Source organism: Lupinus angustifolius, chromosome LG06 (genome assembly GCF_001865875.1).
Source record: "Lupinus angustifolius cultivar Tanjil chromosome LG06, LupAngTanjil_v1.0, whole genome shotgun sequence".
Taxonomy (NCBI): domain Eukaryota; kingdom Viridiplantae; phylum Streptophyta; class Magnoliopsida; order Fabales; family Fabaceae; genus Lupinus; species Lupinus angustifolius.
The window spans coordinates 15,158,803-15,179,540 of record NC_032014.1 but is presented as its reverse complement, the minus strand read 5'-3'; the positions used below and the strand labels follow the sequence as shown (position 1 = coordinate 15,179,540).

The window sequence follows — 20,738 nt, the reverse complement described above, 5'->3', positions numbered from 1 at the left end:
TACTGTAATATAATTATTTTAAATAAATGACTTTGGACATAATTTCCTTTGTTTGGGAGTTGTAGGAAAGAGATAAAGAAGTTTTGGAGGTATTCTAGAATCTTCTAAAACTCTTCAAATGCTCATTTTCATGTTCTCCTATTTAAGATTTTTATGGAGACAAATATCAAAATATTTTTAGTCAATTTTTTTTATTACATTTTTGTTCATTTTTATTGTTAATTTGATTTTTAAAGGAGTAATAAAATTAATATTATTGTAATATAATTATTTTAATTTTTATGATCTAAATTTCATACTCCCAACTAATGGAAATGATTTGTTTGATTTTCATTCTCTTCTCCCCCTCTTTACCTATTGATTCATCTCCTTTCTTTTTTCTCCTTATTCCCAAACATAACCTTAAATAATGATAGTAACCCTGACTAGATCAAGTTATCAAACTTTAACAAAATGTATCTTTATTCAAAAAAAGCCCACCAACTAGTGGGAATCAAATACCGTTTCCCGCGCATCATGGATGAAGTTCACGGGAGTGTTTAGTGATTCATTCAAATGGTAGTTTATCTATATCATGATCTACTCCCCTTAATTTTACACAACATAAGGAAAACAAACACGGCTGATAAACTGATTCAATTTTTTTGATAATCACATATTTTCCGATGGTACACATATGCTGTCTTACAATGTGTATCATTCTATGTGTTATGAGTTTGTGATTGGTTAAAAAATACTTAATAATTAAATTTTAATTTAAATATATTTTTTCTAATCAATCATAATCTAATCACACATAAAGTGACACAAACTATTGGTAAAGGGAAAATCCTGCCATTTCTTATTTTCACCCACTTGCACTGCCAGCTCAACTCCACCCACAGTTTCAAGGTTCACATGTTTGGTACCTCAAACATTAGAACATGTGACTAACATTGTATAATTAACGAAAAAAGAATATGTATCAATAGTATAAGAGATTTTTTATTCTCATTACATTATTTATATTTTATTATTATTGACTTTTAAATATAAATGATATAAATAAATGATGGATGATGAATTGTTTGTGTATAAACTTTTACACTATCAATAATAGGTATGATATTAATAATTAATCTCTGTCCGAAGGTACACTTACCTTGGACTCTATAAATGACCGTGTTTCTAATTACATCTTCACACAAAATTATTATTGTTCTTCATTAAAGTTTATTGATACTTTTTTATGCTACTATTTTCCTTTCAAACAATGCATTCTTCTAGATCTTCAACTCTTGCTCTCTTTCTCTCCATCAATTTGCTTTTCTTTGTCTTATCAAGTGGGTGCTACACTTGTACACAACCAAAGCAAGACCCTATCCCTATTCCTAACCCATTCCCTTTCCCAAACCCTAATGCTAAAAGCTGTCCCAGAGATGCATTGAAGCTAGGAGTGTGTGCTAATGTTCTTAATACACCAATTGGTGCATTGGTGGGGTCACCACTAAACCACCCATGTTGCTCAATACTAGAAGGACTTCTTGATCTTCAAGTTGCTGTTTGCCTTTGTACTGCAATCAAAGCAAACATTCTTGGCATTAACATTAACATCCCCATTTCACTAAGCTTGCTCCTTAATTTTTGTGACAAGACACCACCCTCTGACTTTGAATGCTCCTAATGAAGTGTCATTCTTAATTCACTGCTTAAAATGTGCTTTTGCTTAATGGGTTTTTTTTCCTTCAAAATTGTGGCCTTAATTTTGTAATGTATGTAGTAGCTCTACAAGTACTCCTACTTTGCATGAATGCTGTTGAATTTGAAATTGTAATTTTTAGTTGCGGTGTTGAATGACTTTCAAGCCTTCGAAATTAAATGGAATGTTTTGTGCTTATCCATTTCTTAGTTTTGAGATGCTTAAATAAGTATATTCTCGTTTAAAGTATGAACCATTGCCAACATTTATACATAGCTATGGAAATTATTCTCGTTTGAAGTATGAACCATTGCCAACATTTATATGTACGATGGAAATAAATTGAACCAACTCAACATTTGTTTTTTGACTCATTATTTAGTTTGATAAATTTAATTTAAGAACTAAATAATTGAAATTGAGCTAAAAATTAAGTTTGTTAAATAAATGAGCTGAACTTGAATCAAGCTTATTAAGTTTATGAACTAACTCGATTATGTATGTGTATAAGTATATATATGTTGCATATATGTATGTATATATACATGTATAGAATATTTAATTTTATATATTAAATAAATATTCATCATTTGAACTGACAAACTGTATCTATCGAGCTAATAAGTTGAGTTTAAAACATAGTTCATTTGAACTTAAATCGAGTTTCGAGCCGAACAAAACAAAAGAAAAAAAATGGAGGGGTATAACAAATTTAATCCAATTACATAATCCTTGTTTTTCTTAAGGGGACATGGTTTACAATAAGAATGTCATATTATCTCAACAAATAAGCCTGAAATCCACAAGAGTATGGAAAGTGAGTTGTGTCAGTATAACTAACTAATACATTTTACTTGGAAGTAATATGTCATTTTCTTATGGTTAAGAAGATCTTTTTTAATGTGACAAATAAATATGAACGAGCAAACTATAATAGAGAGTATGATAATAGCAAAATAAGATTTCAATAGGATAAACACTTGTATCCTTCTTATCCTTGATGTGGTGATGTTCAGGTGTGAGGTACAAATGAATAAACTGCATTATCTTATCCGACTCATTTCTATCTTTGCTCTACCTTTAGAAATACACTCTGGGGACAGAACATACCAACGAAATAGGACTATGGACTCCATTGCAACAAAACATGACAAATTATTCTATGATATATCTATTGTCTTATCTACTAAACCAAGAGTAAGTGTATTTATATATCGTACAAGTTGTGAAAGATAACAACTAGATTCCATTGCAACAAGTAAACAGAAAAACACATGCGACAAATCTACCAATAGAGAGTATATAAATTTATGCAGAAAAAAATTAAATGGATGGTTCAAGGGACTCACGAGTCACCAATAGTCCAATACTTTTCTCTTCATAAGAGTTAGATATATAAAATAATCAAAGCAGTATACTGCTCAACGATCAACATGTGAATCCACAGTTTTGAACAGACAAAAATATGTGAACCCACGATACCCTGACACTAAGCTTGTGTTTGGAAATTTTATAAAAAATTAATATTCCCTTTAAAAGTTAACGTTTAAGATTATATATATGAATAAGAAATAATTAAATTGATATATTTTATTTAAAATAATTTAATTTAATCATTATCTATTTCTCATAAATATGAGAGAGTGAGAAAAATAGGAGGTGAAAAATATTGCAATAAATAAGCATATAGTTAGTAAATAAAGTATAATTAAGTGGTTTCTAAAATATCAAAATAATCTAAACAAAATGAAAATGTAAAAAAAATAATTTTTAAACAATAGACATATTTGACAAACTTAATTTTTTGTTTGAATAGATTAAGTAAAATTAATTTTAAGATGGTATAATTATTTTTCTTGAATTTTTGTTAAAAATATATTAGAGGACTAAATCGTATCTTCATTTAAATTATAAAAGTGTGGTAATGGAAACTTTCTAAATGATATCTTATAATAACTATTAGAACAATCACTAAAATAAGTATTAAGATATTATTTGTTAGGAGATATATTTAGACAGTACCAACAAAAAAATAAACTTGAAAGCTATTACGAGAAACTTGAGGTTGTTTCTTGTTAGTGTAAGAAATTAATTGATAACTTTTAATCCAACGACCCAAACATATTGCAAAAAGAAAAGAAGAATAGGTATTATAAAGGAAAAAAACTACTTGATAAAATAATTTGGGAATAACTAAACACTCACTAGACTAGGGATATTATTTTGGGATCGTATAAGTTAAAGTAGAAGAGTATAATTTAAGTATAGGAAAGAAAGTAGGTAAAGTTGTTAGGATTTACCAAATATAGAAGTTAGTTGATTAGGAATTAGTTAGAAGTTGAAAGTCCATACTATAAATAGAAGGCAATGTATATTTGTTTAAATAATAAGAAGTTACATACTTTCTCCATACACTTACTTTTGTTTTCATTTCTCTGCATAATCTCCTCTCTTTCTCATTCAATCAAGTTTGCTTCTCATCTCTTCTAAGTTCTAACAAACTGGTATCACGAGCTAAGCAAACAAGAGGGACCTGTTGGCACAAAAAAAAAGGAAGAAGGAAGGAGCGAATCACATATCAAGAAGAAAGGGTGAAGGGGCAATCTCAAAATCACTCGAAAGGCGAATTGATGCAAGAAGAAAGGTTGATCAATTGCTGCAATCCCTTGGTGGAGTCTTAATCTGAGACAAAGACCAAAGGCAGATTCATCAAGAGAGAAAATGGTTGGCAATGGCAGCAATCTCCCATCAATGGGGCTCCCTATTCTAACAGACAAGAATTGGGACAAATGGAGAACACAAATGAAGGTATTGTTTTGCTCCAAGAAGTGAGTGAGGTTGTAGAGGATGGAGTTCTTCCACTGAATCTTGATGCCACTGAATTGCAAAGAACTACATTCAAAGATGCCAAGAAGAAGGACAATAAAGCATTGTTTTTTATTCATCAGTGTGTAGATGATGTGCACTATGAGAAGATTCAGAATGCTAACAATGCAAAGGAAGCCTGAGATATCTTAATTCGAAGCCATGCTGGTGGAGATAAGATAAAGAAGGTAAAACTTCAAACCCTTAGGAGACAATATGAACTGCTGAAAATGGAAGAAAGTGATAGGGTTGGTGACTATTTCACCAAGATTCTAGCCATCACCAATCAGATGAAAGGTTATGGAGAGCAGATCTCAGACCTCATGATAATTGAGAAGATCATCAGGTCCTTGCCTCAGAAGTTTGACTTCATTGTTTTGGCAATAGAAGAATCAAAAGACATCAATGCAATGAAGATTGAGGAGCTTCAAAGCTCCCTGGAGGCACATGAAATGAGATTACTTGATAGGTATCCAATCAAGAAAATAGAACAAGCTCTAAAGGCAAGTCACTATAGAGAAGAAGAAAAGAGGAAAGACAAAAGATGGAGGGGAAGCAGAATTAGTTGACGAAATGGCCTATAAACTCATAAAGAAGCAAACCAAGTCATGATTGGCATGAGTCTTCTGATAGAAGAGGAGGGTCAAGAATGAATCAAAATCAAAAGAAGTTTGACAAAAGAAAGGTGGAGTGTTACAACTACCACAAACAAGGTCACTACTCCTATGAGTGTTACGCAGACAAAGCAAAAGCAAAGAAGAGTGAAAAAGCCTACACTACACAAGAAGAATTAGATTAAGAACCCCTAAGTCTAATGGTGACAACCTATGCAGGAGATGCACACACAGAGTCATGGTACTTAGACTCAGGTTATTCAAATCACATGACAAAACACAAGGAGTGGCTGCCTGATTTTGATTACTCAAAGAATGGCAAAGTAAAATTTGCTGATGATAGCTCACTTGAGGTTGAAGGAACTACTAATGTAGTTATAATGAGGCAGAGTGGATCAAAAGCCATGATATCAAATGTACTCTATGTGCCCAAGATGAAGTACAATCTACTTAGCATAGGCCAACTAGTATAGAAAGGATTTAGTGTTCTGATGAAGAATGACATGCTGGAACTGTTTGATCCAGATAAGGGACTCATCATAAGGAGTAGATTGACAAAGAACAGAACATTTCAAGTTGATATCAAGGTAGCTGAAGTACAATTTTTGGCCACCATGGAAACCAATGATGTAATTTGGTTGTGGCACTCAAGATATGGGCATCTGAATTTCAGAAGTCTGCACCATCTAGGATCAAAGCAACTGGTTATAGGGATTCCTCTAACTGCTCAACCAGAAAAGGCATGTGAAGTTTGCTTGGTTGGGAAACAAACTAGGAATGCCTTCAAAACAAAAGGATACATGAGATCAAGATCAACTTTGGAAGTGGTTCACTCAGATGTATGTGGTCCTTTTGAAACTCCCTCACTAGCTGGAAACAAATACTTCATCATATTTGTTGATGAATTTAGTAGGATGATTTGGGTAGATGTATTGAAAGTCAAGAGTAATGCATTTGAAGCCTTTCTAAATTTCAAAGCATCAACAGAAAAGGATAGTGTAAAACAACTGAAAGTATTGAGAACAGATGGAGGAGGAGAGTTTACTTCAAATGAACTTGAGAACTATTGCAAGAAGCAGGGGATCAAGCATGAAGTATTTGTACCTTACACCCCTCAACACAATGGTCTTTCTGAGAGGAGAAACAAGACCATCATGAACATGGCTAGAAGCTTAATCAAAGAGATAGGCAGAGGCTGTGTCAACTTCTGTCTACATACTAAATAGATGTCCAACAAAGAAACTAGAAGGAAGAATCTGTCTTGAAGTCTGGCCAGGAACAAAACCACCAGTTGGCCATCTCAAAATTTTTGGATCACTAGCCTTCAAACACATACCAGACCAAAAGAGAACCAAACTTCAAGATAAGAGTGAAGCAATGGTGTTTGTAGGGTACCATCCTACTGGAGCCTACAGACTATTTGACCCAATCAAAGAGAAGATCCTGATAAGTAGAGATGTTATGGTCTTAGAAGATGAACAAAGGGATTGGAAGAAGATGCATACCACTTTGAAGAGGATATTCCCTAGACTCAATGAAGATGATTCAAACACATAAATCTGACTGAAAGAGCAAATGAAGAAGGAGAGTCTACTCTAGTTGACATCCCTATAACATAAATATCTCAAAGACACAGAACTAGACCTCTCAGATTCAGTGACTACGAGGTACACAATGTTGATCAGATAAATGAAGAAGGAACCTGACCCACCTAGCATTGATGACAGAAGCATTACCCATAGATGAAACTGAAGCTTTAAAATAGAAAGTGTGAAAGGATGCAATGGATGAAGAAATCGAATCCATTGAAAGGAATGAGACTTGGAACCTAGTTGAGCTACAAAGGAACAAACATCAAATAGGGGTCAAATGGATCTTCAAGCAGAAGATAAATCCTAATGTTTTAGTCTCTAAATACAAGGCCAGATTGGTTGCAAAAGGATTTCTACAAAAAACAAGGCTTAGATTATATAGAAGTGTTTGCTCCTGTCGCCAGAATTGAAACCATCAGATTGGTTATAGCCATTGTTTGTGCAAGAAACTGGACATTGTATCAACTTGTTGTAAAATCAGCATTTCTTCATGGACCTCTGATTGAAGAAGTATATGTACAAAACCTCCAGGATTCATAACCAGTGGCAAGGAGCATATGGTTTACAAACTAAATAAGGCCCTATATGGCCTAAAGCAAGCATCAAGGGCCTGGAACAAAAGAATAGACTCATTCATGGACAAACTCAACTTTCATAAGTGTTCAGTTGAGCATGGAGTGTATGTTAAAGAAGGAAAACAAGGAGAGTTGTTCATCATCTGTTTATATGTTGATGATCTGCTAGTAGTTGGATCCAATTCAGAAGGAACTGTAGAATTCAAGAAGGTTATGAAATCTGAATTCGACATGATTGATCTAGGGAGGCTAAGTTACTTCCTTGGTATGGAATTTGCATACACAACTTCAGGTATACTGATGCACCAAAATAAGTATGCAAGTGAAATGCTAATCAAGTTCAATATGAACAATTGCAACCCTGTAGCTACTCCTACTGAATCCAATCTAAAGTTAACAAGAGATGAAAATGGCGAGTCAGTGAATGAGACTATGCTCAAGCAAATAGTTAGATCTCTAAGGTTTCTATGCAATAGCATGCCAGATATAACATATGGGGTGGGTCTAGTGAGCAGATTCACGTGCAACCAAAGAAGACTCATATGTTGGCTGCCAAGAGAATTTTGAGATACATCAAAGGCACATCAGATTATGGGATCTTGTTTCCAACAAGAAAACAGAAACCAACACTCAAACTATTTGGTTTTTTAGACTCAGACTATGGCGATGACCTAGTTGAAAGAAAAAACACTTCTGGATACATCTTCTTGCTCAATGAAGCTCCCATCTCATGGTGTTCCAAGAAACAAGAAGTTATTGCTTTATCTAGCTGTGAAGCAAAATATATCTCACGGTGTTATGTTGCCTGTCAATTTGTATGACTGGAAGAGTTGCTTAAGGAGATTAAGATAGAAGTTGAACCACATTTGCAACTCTTGATAGACAATATCTCTGCCATTAATCTGTCAAAGAACCCAGTGAGCCATGGGAGAAGCAAGCATATAGAAGTGAGGTTCCATTTTTTAAGAAACTTGGTGAACAAACGAAAGATTGAGGTTGTGCATTGCAAAACAGATTTGCAACTTACAGATGGTTTTACCAAGGCAATGAAACCAGAAAGGTTTGTGAAGTTAACTAGAGGGATATGTGTTGAATCTCCTATATACTTGAATTAAGGGGGAATGTTAAAGTAGAAGAGTGTAATTCAAGTATAGGAAAGAAAGTAGGTAAATTTGTTGGGATTTACCAAATATAGAAGTTAGTTGATTAGGAATTAGTTGGAAGTTGACAGTCCATACTATAAATAGAAGGCAATGTATCTTTGTTTAAATAATAAGAAGTTACACACTTTCTCCATACACTTACCTTTGTTTTCATTTCTCTGCATAATCTCCTTTCTTTCTCATTCAATCATGTTTTCTTCTCATCTCTTCAAAATTCTAACAATATATTACTAGGGTTTTGATCATTTTTAATTAACTGACTAGAAATAAAATATGATTAACACGCCTGCATAAATATAATGGTTAGATGAATTATATGATGTGAGTGTTAAAATCAGTTGGATGAATTGTTTAATGTGTTTATGGTTGATTAGAGGTAAAAAGAAATTCAATTAGCAGGCAAAACTGGAAGAATCATTACAAAAAGTCAAGTTTCTGGATAAGAATAGCTTAGGCCCATTGCAAAAGTCATGCCCAACTAACAAACGTTGCGCCCAAGGCCATGTACTAGGCATAATTGAGGAGAAATTTTGGTGTAGCTACTATTCTGGATCCTCCTAGGGAAAAGTCTGCGCTAAGCGAGGTTGGGTAATTTCGCCAAGTGCAACTTGGCTAACTGAAAGCTCAAGGCTCGGCCAAACGAAGTGTTGTGCTTAATGAATCCTTGCATTGTGCAAAATAGGCAGTGATCAAACTCTTTAAAAGGGGATCTAGTTGAGCATTTAAAAAAAATCGAGTAGATACACTATATACTCAATTTCTCTTCATTCCTAAGATAATTTAGCTGCAATTGAGATGTAAAAGCAGGGGGGAAACTTAGAGGAGTTAATGTATTCTTATTGAGGAGATATTTTCTTCTCTCTATTTATCTTAACTCTAGTTATCATGAAAACATGTAGCTAAGCATCTCCATTATTAGGATTGAATATTGTATTTACTTGTGTATACATTTTGATTCAGATTTATGCTTAATTGTTATGTTTGATTTTTATGAGTTGTCTATATATTTTGCTTAATGTGTACTTAGAGATTGACAATATTTCTAGTATGATTTTGCTATTTTAAATGAATGAAAAATTCTGATTCTAAATTATGAAATTAGTAGCTCACTGTACTAGTATTATTTCTAGACGTAGATCTGAACTAATTTGTCACATTATGCATGCTATTGTTTTAGTTGCTAGACCTAAAGGTAATTCAATGTTTTATTACTCTCAAATATATTAACATAGTTGCTAGACATAGAGGTGTATTAAAGATTTAGAAATCTTTATATTGTTAGTATAGTTACTAGACATAGAGTTATATTAAGAAGCTACTAATATGACCAAGACATTGACGATTAGTACATTTGAGGTGTTGCATTAAAACTCAATTTCACAAGCATAGTTGCTAGACATAGATGTGTGTTTTTTGGATCATAGTTTTTCATCTTATGAGTAAAGTTGTTAGACATAAAATTTTATTTCTTTAGCTACTAAATTGACTAAGACATTAGATTTTAGTACCATTGAGACTCATTGTTATGAAATAATCGTAGCTAGATGAATAAGTATTGTTGATTCAAGTGTGTATTAATAGTGAGTAGTAAGTTTTGATCCTAACATCTTTATTCAAAATAGTTTCATCTAATAGTAATTAGCATAATCAAATCAACCAAACCTAATTTAAAAACCAACTTAGAATTAGGGGTATAAGCGGTTCTGATTTAAACTACAAAATCGTTATAATCGAACCGAACCAAACCAAAAATGTGGTTCGGTTTCGTGGTCCGGTTCAGTTATTTTTTAAGGAACCATTTGTGTTTGGTTCAGTTCATGGTTATAGAAATTTAGGAACCGAGCTGGACCGTATATTAAAGAAATAAATACTATGGAATGATATTATATTGTTGCTTAAATCCTTCAACCAAATTTGTGGCTTAAATTATCATTTTTGTGTGAATTGTAGTATTATATATATTACTAAATTGTTATTATGTTAGTGTTATAAATTTACGTAATTTTCTGTGACATAAAGTTTTTGAGCTACTGTCGGGCCCAAATTCGCTCGAATTCGGCCCAAAAACATATTTTTGAGTTCCGTAAGTCGGAATTGAATTCCGATTGCGCCATTGGCTTCTGAATATTTTTCACTCCGAATTCCGTGTTTCGAAGTTCTAATCGTAAACCGAAATCGGGAGATTTTTAATAATCGGCCGAGTATTAGCCGATAATACTCGGGCATGATTTAATTGCGAATGTTTTGCCAAAGATTTTAAATCACTTTCATGAGTGAAGCTTGCTTGTCAAACAAGTAAAAGTACAAATCTCTTACACAAAAAACCTTTGGTCTTTACCTTTCATCTACCTCTTACGCAATCCACTTTTTGAAAAACCTTTGGTCTTTACCTCCCCAAATCTGATTTCTTTTCTTTAAGAGCCAACTCTAGCTTGGAGAAAACACTTGGCATTTTCACACTCTTTCTTCAGTTTTGAATTTCTAAGAACTTCAAGGTAGTTCTTCATCCTTTAAGATCTAACCATTAGATGTTTATGAAATTTTAGTATGATGTTTATATGTATGTTAAGAACATTTTCAACCGTTGGAATTTTCAAATATTCTTCCTAACTCTTTTTATGCTCAAAACTCTAAATATGTGCTTTCTTGAACATAGAAAGTTGTTTTTGAAACCATGAACTCTTTGTTGTTCATGAGGGTTGTTTTAGTGTTTAAAAGTATGTTTTTTGTTGATTTTAGTGAAAGGGGATGAGTATGAAATCAAAGGAACCTTTAAGGAGTTTTGAACCATATAAAGTTTGAATCTTTTCACTTATTTTTGGCTTGAGAAACCATAGCCTTGGACAAGATAGAAAATATTTATTTTGCCATGTTTCTAAGTTAGATGTTTATAAGTTGGATGAGTTTTTTTGAAAAGATGGTTCATTGTTATTCATGACTATGAAATCAACACCTATTAACCCTTTAGGTTAACCTAAAATTTGGAGGTGTTGAAATGATCATGGAACTTGTTAAATCTACTTTAGTTAACTAAATTTAAAGTGGTAAGACTAACAAAGGATATCTTGATTTAAAATTTTGTTATAAGTATGAGATCAACACTATCAATACTTGTAGTGGTATTAGAAAAGAATGTGTTGAAATGACCATGGAAAACAATTATACTAAATATGTAATCTACTTAAGATGACTTGCTTTAAAGTGATAAGGTCAACTTAGAAGATATTGATTTAAAAATATGGATATTGATTAAGAAACTTACCTCAAAGTGGTGAGTATGAGCTAAAAAGTCTCCAGGAAAGTATAACTTTATGCGGTGATAAAAGTATAAACTTTATTAAAATCTTACCTTGAAAATGATTGAAATCGTGAACAAGACTTTTGAGGATAAATGATGGTTCAAGAATATGAATCATGGACCGAATTGACGAAAGCAATTGAGATCATAAATAGGTTAAAGGATGTCTTTACCTTAGGGTTATCATGAAAAATATTTAACTCGCAAATCACTAATTTGTTTTTGTGTTTAGTTCTGAAGCTTCCAGAGTCGGACAACCGACCCATTCACACGTAAAGGGAATCTGTCGCTCAACAACCTAAGGTGAGGGAGAATACACTGTGACAGAGTGGAGTCCGAATATGACACCCGAATCTCCTAAACTACCTCAAAAGTTTAGGAGTTATTTTGTGTATTAAGAAACTCGTACTTAATCAAATATTTGCGTGCCTAGATTAGGTACATATAATTTCTTAAGTTTTATGCCTTAGGATATATTAAAATATCAAGTAATATGGTAATTAACCACGAAGGAGCACCACTCGAAAAACTAAAATGTGTAGGGATTGAAAATAGCGGAGATATTCAATCCAGTGGCCCAAAAGGTCGATGGAGTGGTCTTGGCCAGTAGACCAGCCTCGCCTAGGCAAGCCACTCTCGCTTGAGCGAGTGGTTCTCTCCTGAGTGAGGGCCATGCAATGAGTTTTGCCTATTTTGGGAGGTTTTGGCGCCTGAGCGAGGACCAAATAGTGATTTCAGCCAGTTTTTGGTGGATTTGTCGCTTGAGCGACAGTCCCTCGCTTGGGCGAGGGCCAGGTAGTAAATTGAGTCTTTTTTGATGAATTTATCGCTTGAGCGATAGTCTCTCGCTTGGGTGAGAGACATATAGTGATTTTGACTATTTTTGATTGATTGATTGCTTAGGCAATAGCTCTAGCTTGGGTGAGAAGTGTATTTAATACTTGGGAGAGACCGTGACTCAAGTGAGGAGTTCGGGATCCAAATCAACAAACTTATATAATTACCTTTGTTCTTGCACCTTATTAGGGCAAGGTTTCCGACGGTGATGTGGTGATTAGGGTGATGCCCAAAAAAGATTACATGATACCATACAGTGAGGTCATTTGACCGTAATAGGCTTGGCCATGTGGTCGTCTAGGGTAATTCATCGATGGTTCATATTGGTAAGGATGTTATTCCTCTATTACGTGATGACATAAGATCGGGTCTCACAAGAAACATTCGTTTAGGAGATGTCTTAGGTTGGGCTGATCATATGAAAGAATGATTAAAATATTTAATCAGCTAACCTCGGTTAGTGTGCATACTCATTATGGATAATGAAGTATTGGAGAGGAAATTTATGGGAGATGGAAGAGCCCCTCGATGTTGAGAGGGACGGCAATGGCGGTGATTCATCAGCAAAGTCTTGAGGGAGAGTCTAGGTGAGACGAGTCCCTTGTATTCCTGGATGAGGTATTCTATTGGATCGGACAGCTCTAACAATGCAAACTAGAAGATCTTTGACAACCCCTCTTTGTAATCAATATTGATGAGAGGGATGTCTAGAAAGTGTTTGATACGACACCATCCTGAAATGGACAGTTCTTTGGAAAAAATCAATCATATATCCTTGTGAGGAATAGTTTAGTGCATTCAAATCGGCTTGTTATGGGACCTATACTCACGGTTATTTCCGAATTGTTTATTGGGAGGATATTGGTGTAAGGATGGATGAAATAAACACATCATTCATACATTGAGCTCGTGGATATTGATCCTCATGGTTTGAATTATAACATCATTCATCATTTGCATGTGTGTATGTGATATATATTGTGTATATTATGTTTGTCTCTCTAGGTGTGATATTCTATGTAATTCCACGTTGTCAATGAATAATATTCATTAGATGTCTTACTCCCTTTTCTTTCTGCTTGTCTTTGGTTCGCGGTCTTATTCAGATGGACCATTCAACAAGGATTCGGACCTACCGATTCTTAATGTCCTAGGAGGGGGCATGGAGGATTGACGGGAACCGATACACCTACACGGGCCCTTATGCCTTAAAGCTGGAGATGGTGTGTGATGGCTCCACGATGTCCCTCATATCCCATGATGTGGACTTGGAGGCTTCCTTCACTTTGCCAGATCGAAGGTTGGCACCTGTCGTATCATCTACTCAATCTGTGACTTCTCGCGGATCAGCTACTATAGGGCCATCTACGAGGTGTTGGAGTTGGAATGATGTGATTTGTTCCACACTATGGAGGAGAGCCGCTCGACGGACCATGCCCAAACCTCAGGCAGATGCGAGAGCGGGGATTAGGTCGTATAATTTGGCCTATGACCCGGTGGAGGATATGGAAGTGGAGGTGGAGATGGAGGTTGAGGAGGAGCTAGAAGCATAAGAGGAGGATTGTGGGCAGTTAATATGCATAGAGGACTCCATCGAGGTTGTAGACCTCTCCTCTGACTCCGAGATAGAGGAGGATCCAAGCAAGTGTTCTAGCGCATCCGCTGACACTAGAAGTAGCCGTTAGAAGCCATTTCCTTTTTTGTTTTACTTTTGGGTAGGATATTTGTGTAGGGTACTTTTGATGTGCTGAATGACTCAACCCATTTTGTATAGTTTCAGTTTAGGCGAAGATTTCATTCCGCGTTGTAGTTTGTACTAATGTTTCATGCTCTTCCAATGAAGAATTATTCAAAGATATGTTGAGTTGTTTTCGGTTAGCAATAGGTAACGATTATTGATTTTCCGCAATTTATGTTACTTAAAGTGGTGTTCCAAAAAGGAAACGAATATAAGGAAAATAGCTTTATTTTGCATTATTCAAAAATATTTTTTACCATTTTGAGAAATATTTTTGGAGTAATTTTCGGGGCGTTACAGCATGGTATCAGAGCGGTTCTTTTCTATCTGGCCTTGGGCATGGCCTCACATGCTTTCTTGTGAGATTTTGTGTGTTTAAGTGTATGCTTGTATTATTCGGTTGAAAATACACCCTATGGATAATTTCAATATAAGAAGTATCTCATACACGTCTAATGTTCACAGATTTAAGATGGTTAGACATGGTACTGCTAACCTGTACTTCATGGCTACAATGACTACATCGATTCAGAATGTGAACACAAATTTGCATCAACTCATTATAGGGGCTTCGACTTTACGAGGAAAGGTGAAGGCAAGGAATGTGGCGCTGAAAAGTGTCGCAGCACCTGGAAATTCCTATGGAACCCAAAGGAATTTCGGGCAAGGACATGGAAGGGGAAAGCCCTTCAACCGCAACCAGAAACCCTATGCTTCATCATCAGGGAATGAACAGAGGAATTTCAAGCCTTATAACAATAGAGGCTTCTAACAAGGAAACAACAACAACAACAATAACAACAACAAAATGAGTTCACCAGTTGGGAACTTTAACAACAAACACACCACCTTGGTGTTTGAAGTGCAAAGGGAAACACTTTAGTGTCAACTGTCCTATATGCTATCATTGTAACCAGCCTGGACACATCAAGCTGATGTGCCTTAAGCTAAAAAGGGAAGAAGTGAATATTTTTCAAGCGACAAGACCTAAGGCCAAAGGAAGTGTGTTCACCATTACCAGAACTGAGATTGAGGGCAATGAGGACGTCATACAAGGTATATGTTGTATTAATGAGATTTCCTTATTTATGTTGTTTGATTCGGGTGCGACCCATTCATCCATATCTAATGATGTTGTCAACCGATTAGCATTGCCTATAGTATCCTTACCCTATGATCTAATTGTATCCACACCCACTAACGAACCCATCATAATGTCAACTATGTGCTCTCAATGTCCTATAACTTTAGATGAACAAACCTTTCTAGTAGACCTGATATGTCTACCCTTATCCTAATTATATATCATCTTAGGGATGGACTGATTGTCTAACAACCATATTCTTCTGAACTGCTATAACAAAACAATAATCTATAGTGACCTCAAAGACCCCATCGGATCCTGTTATGAAACCAAAAGCACCACTGCCAATCAAATGAAGAAACTCTTGAATGATGGAGCCCAAGTATTTATGTTGATGGCATCATTGGAGAAGAAAGGTGGAGAAGAGATTCAGAAACTACCTGTGGTTAGGGATTTTACCGAAGTATTTCCAGATGATATTCATGGCTTACCCCCGGTACGGGAGATAGAGTTTGCTATCAATTTGGTTCTTGTAACTGGACCGATCTCTATAGCTCCCTATTGGATGGAACCTTTGGAGCTGATGGAGTTGAAGAAGTAATTGGAAGACTTACATCAGAAACAATTTGTCAGACCTAGTGTTTCACCATGGGGTGCTCTAGTATTATTCGTAAAGAAGAAGGATGGCAGTATGTGGCTATGTACTGACTACCGATAGTTGAACAAAGTCACCATCAAGAACAAGTACCCATTTCCAAGCATTGAAGACTTGATAGATCAACTGAGAGGAGCTACCGTGTTTTCAAAGATTGATCTTAGATCTGGGTACCACCAAATACGCGTGAAGTTGGAGGATATTCCAAAACTTGCTTTTTGGACGCGATATGGTCATTACAAATATTTGATGATGCCATTTGGTGTAATCAATGCTCCTATAGTGTTCATGGATTACATGAACCAGATTTTTCATCCATACCTCAACACATTTGTGGTCGTATTTATTGATGATATCCTGATTTATTCGAAATATTAGGAGGAACATGCAAAACGTCTGAGAATAGTGTTGCATGTGTTAAAGGACAACCAACTCCATGCCAAACTTTTAAAATGCGATTTTTGGTTAGAATCAGTGAATTTTCTCGGGCATGTGATATCAAGCGAAGGAATTACTGTAGACCCTGCTAAAGTAGCAACGGTGATGGAATGGAATTCTCCAAAATCCATAACGGAAATCAGAAGCTTCCTCAGTTTAGCATGATACTATCGAAATTTCATTGAAGAGTTTTCAAAGTTGGTGTTGCCACTGACTACTTTAACAAGGAAAGACAAGGCTTTCGTTTGGACGGTGAAGTGTGAGGAAAACTTTCAAGAATTGAAGAAAAGATTGATTACAACACTTGTGTTGATTCTACCATACCCACAGGAGAACTACAACGTGTATTGTGATGCGGCTAAACAAGGCCTGGGATGCATGTTGATGCAACAACAAAAGGTGGTAGCTTATGCTTCAAGACAACTAAAGACACATGAGCAGAATTATCTGACACACGACTTGGAGTTGGTTATTATCGTATTTGCTTTCAAGATCTGGAGACATCATCTTTACGGTGTAAGATTTGAAGTCTTCACTGATCACAAAAAATTGAAGTATTTGTTCGACCAAAAGAAGCTGAACAGGAGGCTAAGACGGTGGATTGAATTCCTGACGGACTACGACTTTGATCTACAGTATCACCATGGGAAAACTAACATTGCGGTTGATGCCTTGAGTAGAAAGTCCTTCCATATGTCCATCTTGATGGTTTTGGAGATGGAATTGGTTGAGCATTTCCGCAATTTACCTAAGATTTTGACTTTAGGTATGCTTATAGTAACAAATAACTTTTTGGAACAACTCAAAGGTTTGCAAAGTTCCATTCCAGAAATGCAAGAGAAGAGAACCATGTTGGCTGAAGGAAGAGTCCCGAAATTTCAAGAAGGAACTGATGGAGTACTGAGATGCAAGAACCGAGTATGTGTGCTCAAAGACCCAGATTTGAAAATGGCAATCTTGGATGAAGCCCATAACAACAAACTAGGTATTCATCCTAGAGCTACCATGATGTATCAAGACTTGAAGAAGATATTCTAGTGGTCTGGTATGAAGGAAGAAGTAGTAGAGTATGTCTCGCGCTACTTAATACATCAGAAGGCAAAGAACGAGCACAAGCGACCCAGAGGAGAAATTCAACCTTTGGATATTCCCATTTGGAAAAGGGATAGCGTCACAATGGATTTTGTGAGCATATTTCCTTGGAATCAAAAAGGTTAGGATGCAGTTTGGGTGATAGTTGATCATTTGACGAAGACCACTCACTTTCTACCAATTAATATGAAATACTCCTTGGAAAGGCTAGCGGATTTGTACATCAAAGAGATTGTCTGATTGCATGGTATTCCTACAAAGGTCATCTCAGATAGAGACCCACGCTTCACTTCGAATTTGTGGAATGGTTTGCAAATAACCTTGGGTACCAAATTAAGTATGAGTTCAGCTTACAACTAGCAGATGGATGGCCATTCTGAATGGACTATTCAATCATTGGAAGACCTGCTGAGAGCATGTGTGTTGGAACACTCTAGAAGTTAGAAGAACTACTTGCATTTGATAGAGTTCACCTACAACAAAAGTTTTCGTTCAAGTATCGGCATGGCGCCGTGTGAAGCTGTTTACGACAGAAAGTGCAGAACACCGTTATGGTTGTTTGAAGCATGAGAGAACCTGATACTAGGACCTGATGTGGTTCAGCAGACGACGGAAAATATCATAATGATAAGGGAAAACATGAAGATAGCCTAGAGTAGACAGAAGAGCTATTATGACAAAAGGAGGAACCCTATCAGTTTTGAGGAAAACGATCATGTCTTCATGAGGGTGGTTCAAACAATTGGCATTGACAAAGTGCTTAAAGCCCGTAAGCTTACCCCTAAGTTCATATCACCTTACCAAATCCTAAGAAAAGTCGGACCAGTAGCTTACCAAATAGCCTGGCCACCCTTATTGTCAAATATACATAATGTCTTCCATGTGTCTCAACTTAGAAAATATATTAGTGACCCGTCGCACATCATCGAACCTGATTCAATCTAGTTAAAGGATAATCTCACTTTTGAAACTATGCCTTTGAGGATTGCTGATCGGAGTGTGAAGACGTTGCGAGGCAAGGAGATTTCCCTAATTAAAGTGATTTAGAGCCAAGCAAATGGAGAAGATGCGACTTGAGAGGTCGAGGATACCATAAAAGAGTCCTACCCCTATCTATTTTTTAAGAGATACGCTTAATTTTAGGGGACAAAAATCTTATAAGTGGAGAGGATTGTAACACCATGAATTTTCTGTGTGTGCTATTAATTATTTATTTTACCAACGATTAATTTTAGAAATTAATCAGTATTGATTTAGGCAAAACCGTAGTTGGGTGTTAGCCTTTTTTTTGTGAATTCCTATTTTGTGGTAAATTTTCGTAATTTCCTGTGACGGAAAGTTTTTGAGCTATTGTCAGACCCAAGTTCACTCGAAGTCGACCCAAAAACGTGTTTTTGAGTTTTGTAACTTGAATCGAATTCCAATTGCGTCATTCGCTTTGACATATTATTTCGAGTCAAGATAGACATCAATTTCGTCCATAACAAATTTCTAAGTATTTTTCACTCCGAATTCCGTGTTTCAAAGTTCTAACCGTAAACCGATATCGGGGGATTTTTAATATCCATCCGAATATTAGCTGACAATACTCGGGCATGGTTTAATCGTGAATGTTTTTCCGAAGAGGTCAAATCACTTTCATGAGTGAGGCTTGCTTGTCAAACAAACAAAAATACAAATCTCTTACACAAAATCTCTTAAATCACTCATCTACCTCTTATACAATCCACTTTTTGAATAACCTTTGGTCTTTCCCTTCCCCAATTTTGATTTCTTTTCTTTAAGAGCCAACTCCTAGCTTGGAGAAAACACTTGGCATTTTCACACTCTTTATTCTTCATTTTTTATTCTTCATTCTTTAAGATCTAACCCTTAGATGTGTATGAAACTTTAGTATGATGTTTATATGTATGTTAAGAACATTTTTAACAATTGAAATTTTCAAATAAGCTTCCTAACTCTTTTTATGCTCAAAACTCTAAATATGTGCTTTCTTGAACTTAGAAAGTTGTTTTTGAAACCATGAACTCTTTGTTGTTCAGGGAGATTTTTAGTGTTTAAAAGTATGCATTTTGTTGATTTTAGTGAAAGGGGGTGAGTATGAAATCAAAGGAACCTTTAAAGAGCTTTGAACCATGTAAAGTTTGAATCTTTTCACTTGATTTTTGCTTAAGAAACCGTAGCCTTGGACAAGATAGAAAATATTTATTTTACCATGTTTCTAAGTTAGATGTTTATAAGTTGGATGAGTTTTATTGAAAAGATGGTTCATTGTTATTCATGACTATGAAACCAACACCCATTAACCCTTGAAATTATTCTGAAATTTGTAGGTGTTGAAATGATCATGAAGCTTGTTAAATCTACTTTAGTTAACTTACTTTAAAGTGGTAAGCCTAACAAAGGATATCTTGATTTAAAATGTTGTTTTAAGTATGAGATCAACACTATCAACACTTGTTGTGTTATTAGAAAAGAATGTGTTGAAATGACCATGGAAAACTATTATACAAAATATGGAATCTACTTAAGATATGACTTGCTTTAAAGTGGTAAGGTCAACTTAGAATATATTGATTTAAAAGTATGGATTTTGATTAAGAAACTTACCTCAAAGTGGTGCGTATGACCTAAAAATTCTCCACGAAAGTATAAATTTATACAGCGACAAAAGTATAAATTTTATTAAAATTTTACTTTGAAAACGTTGGAAATTGTGAACATGTTGAAAGAATTTTCTTGCTGGTCGATGCTATTATTGAGTGATTTGTCAAGTTTCTCATTGGTTTGTTTAATGATAGGTCGATTCTCTACTCGCCATCTCGGCTTTGTTGGAATAAATTTCAACCTCGGTATAATGGTTTCAAGAATATTCTTTTAATAAAAAACTTAGCTTTATTGAATTATTAACAATTTCATACCATCTCGGGTATGTTGGAATAAATTCCAACGCCGACATAATGGTATGAATTTAGCAATTTAACACAAATGATAATGAGTGATATTTATTTTCGTTTTCCTTTATTAACCAAACTACTTGCTTATGGAAGGTTGGTAAAGATCAAATAAATAAAGCAATAAAATTATAATTTAACCGTACCACTTCTTT

At 35.1% G+C, this 20,738-nt stretch overlaps 1 long non-coding RNA gene across 1 annotated transcript; it reads right to left on the bottom strand.

Moving 5' to 3' along the window:
- Positions 1,670-20,738, bottom strand: LOC109350038. The gene is made up of 3 exons (XR_002108062.1): positions 20,725-20,738; positions 3,884-3,887; positions 1,670-1,762 (listed from the first exon to the last, which is right to left on the bottom strand). It is a non-coding gene; the product is annotated as an uncharacterized LOC109350038 (long non-coding RNA).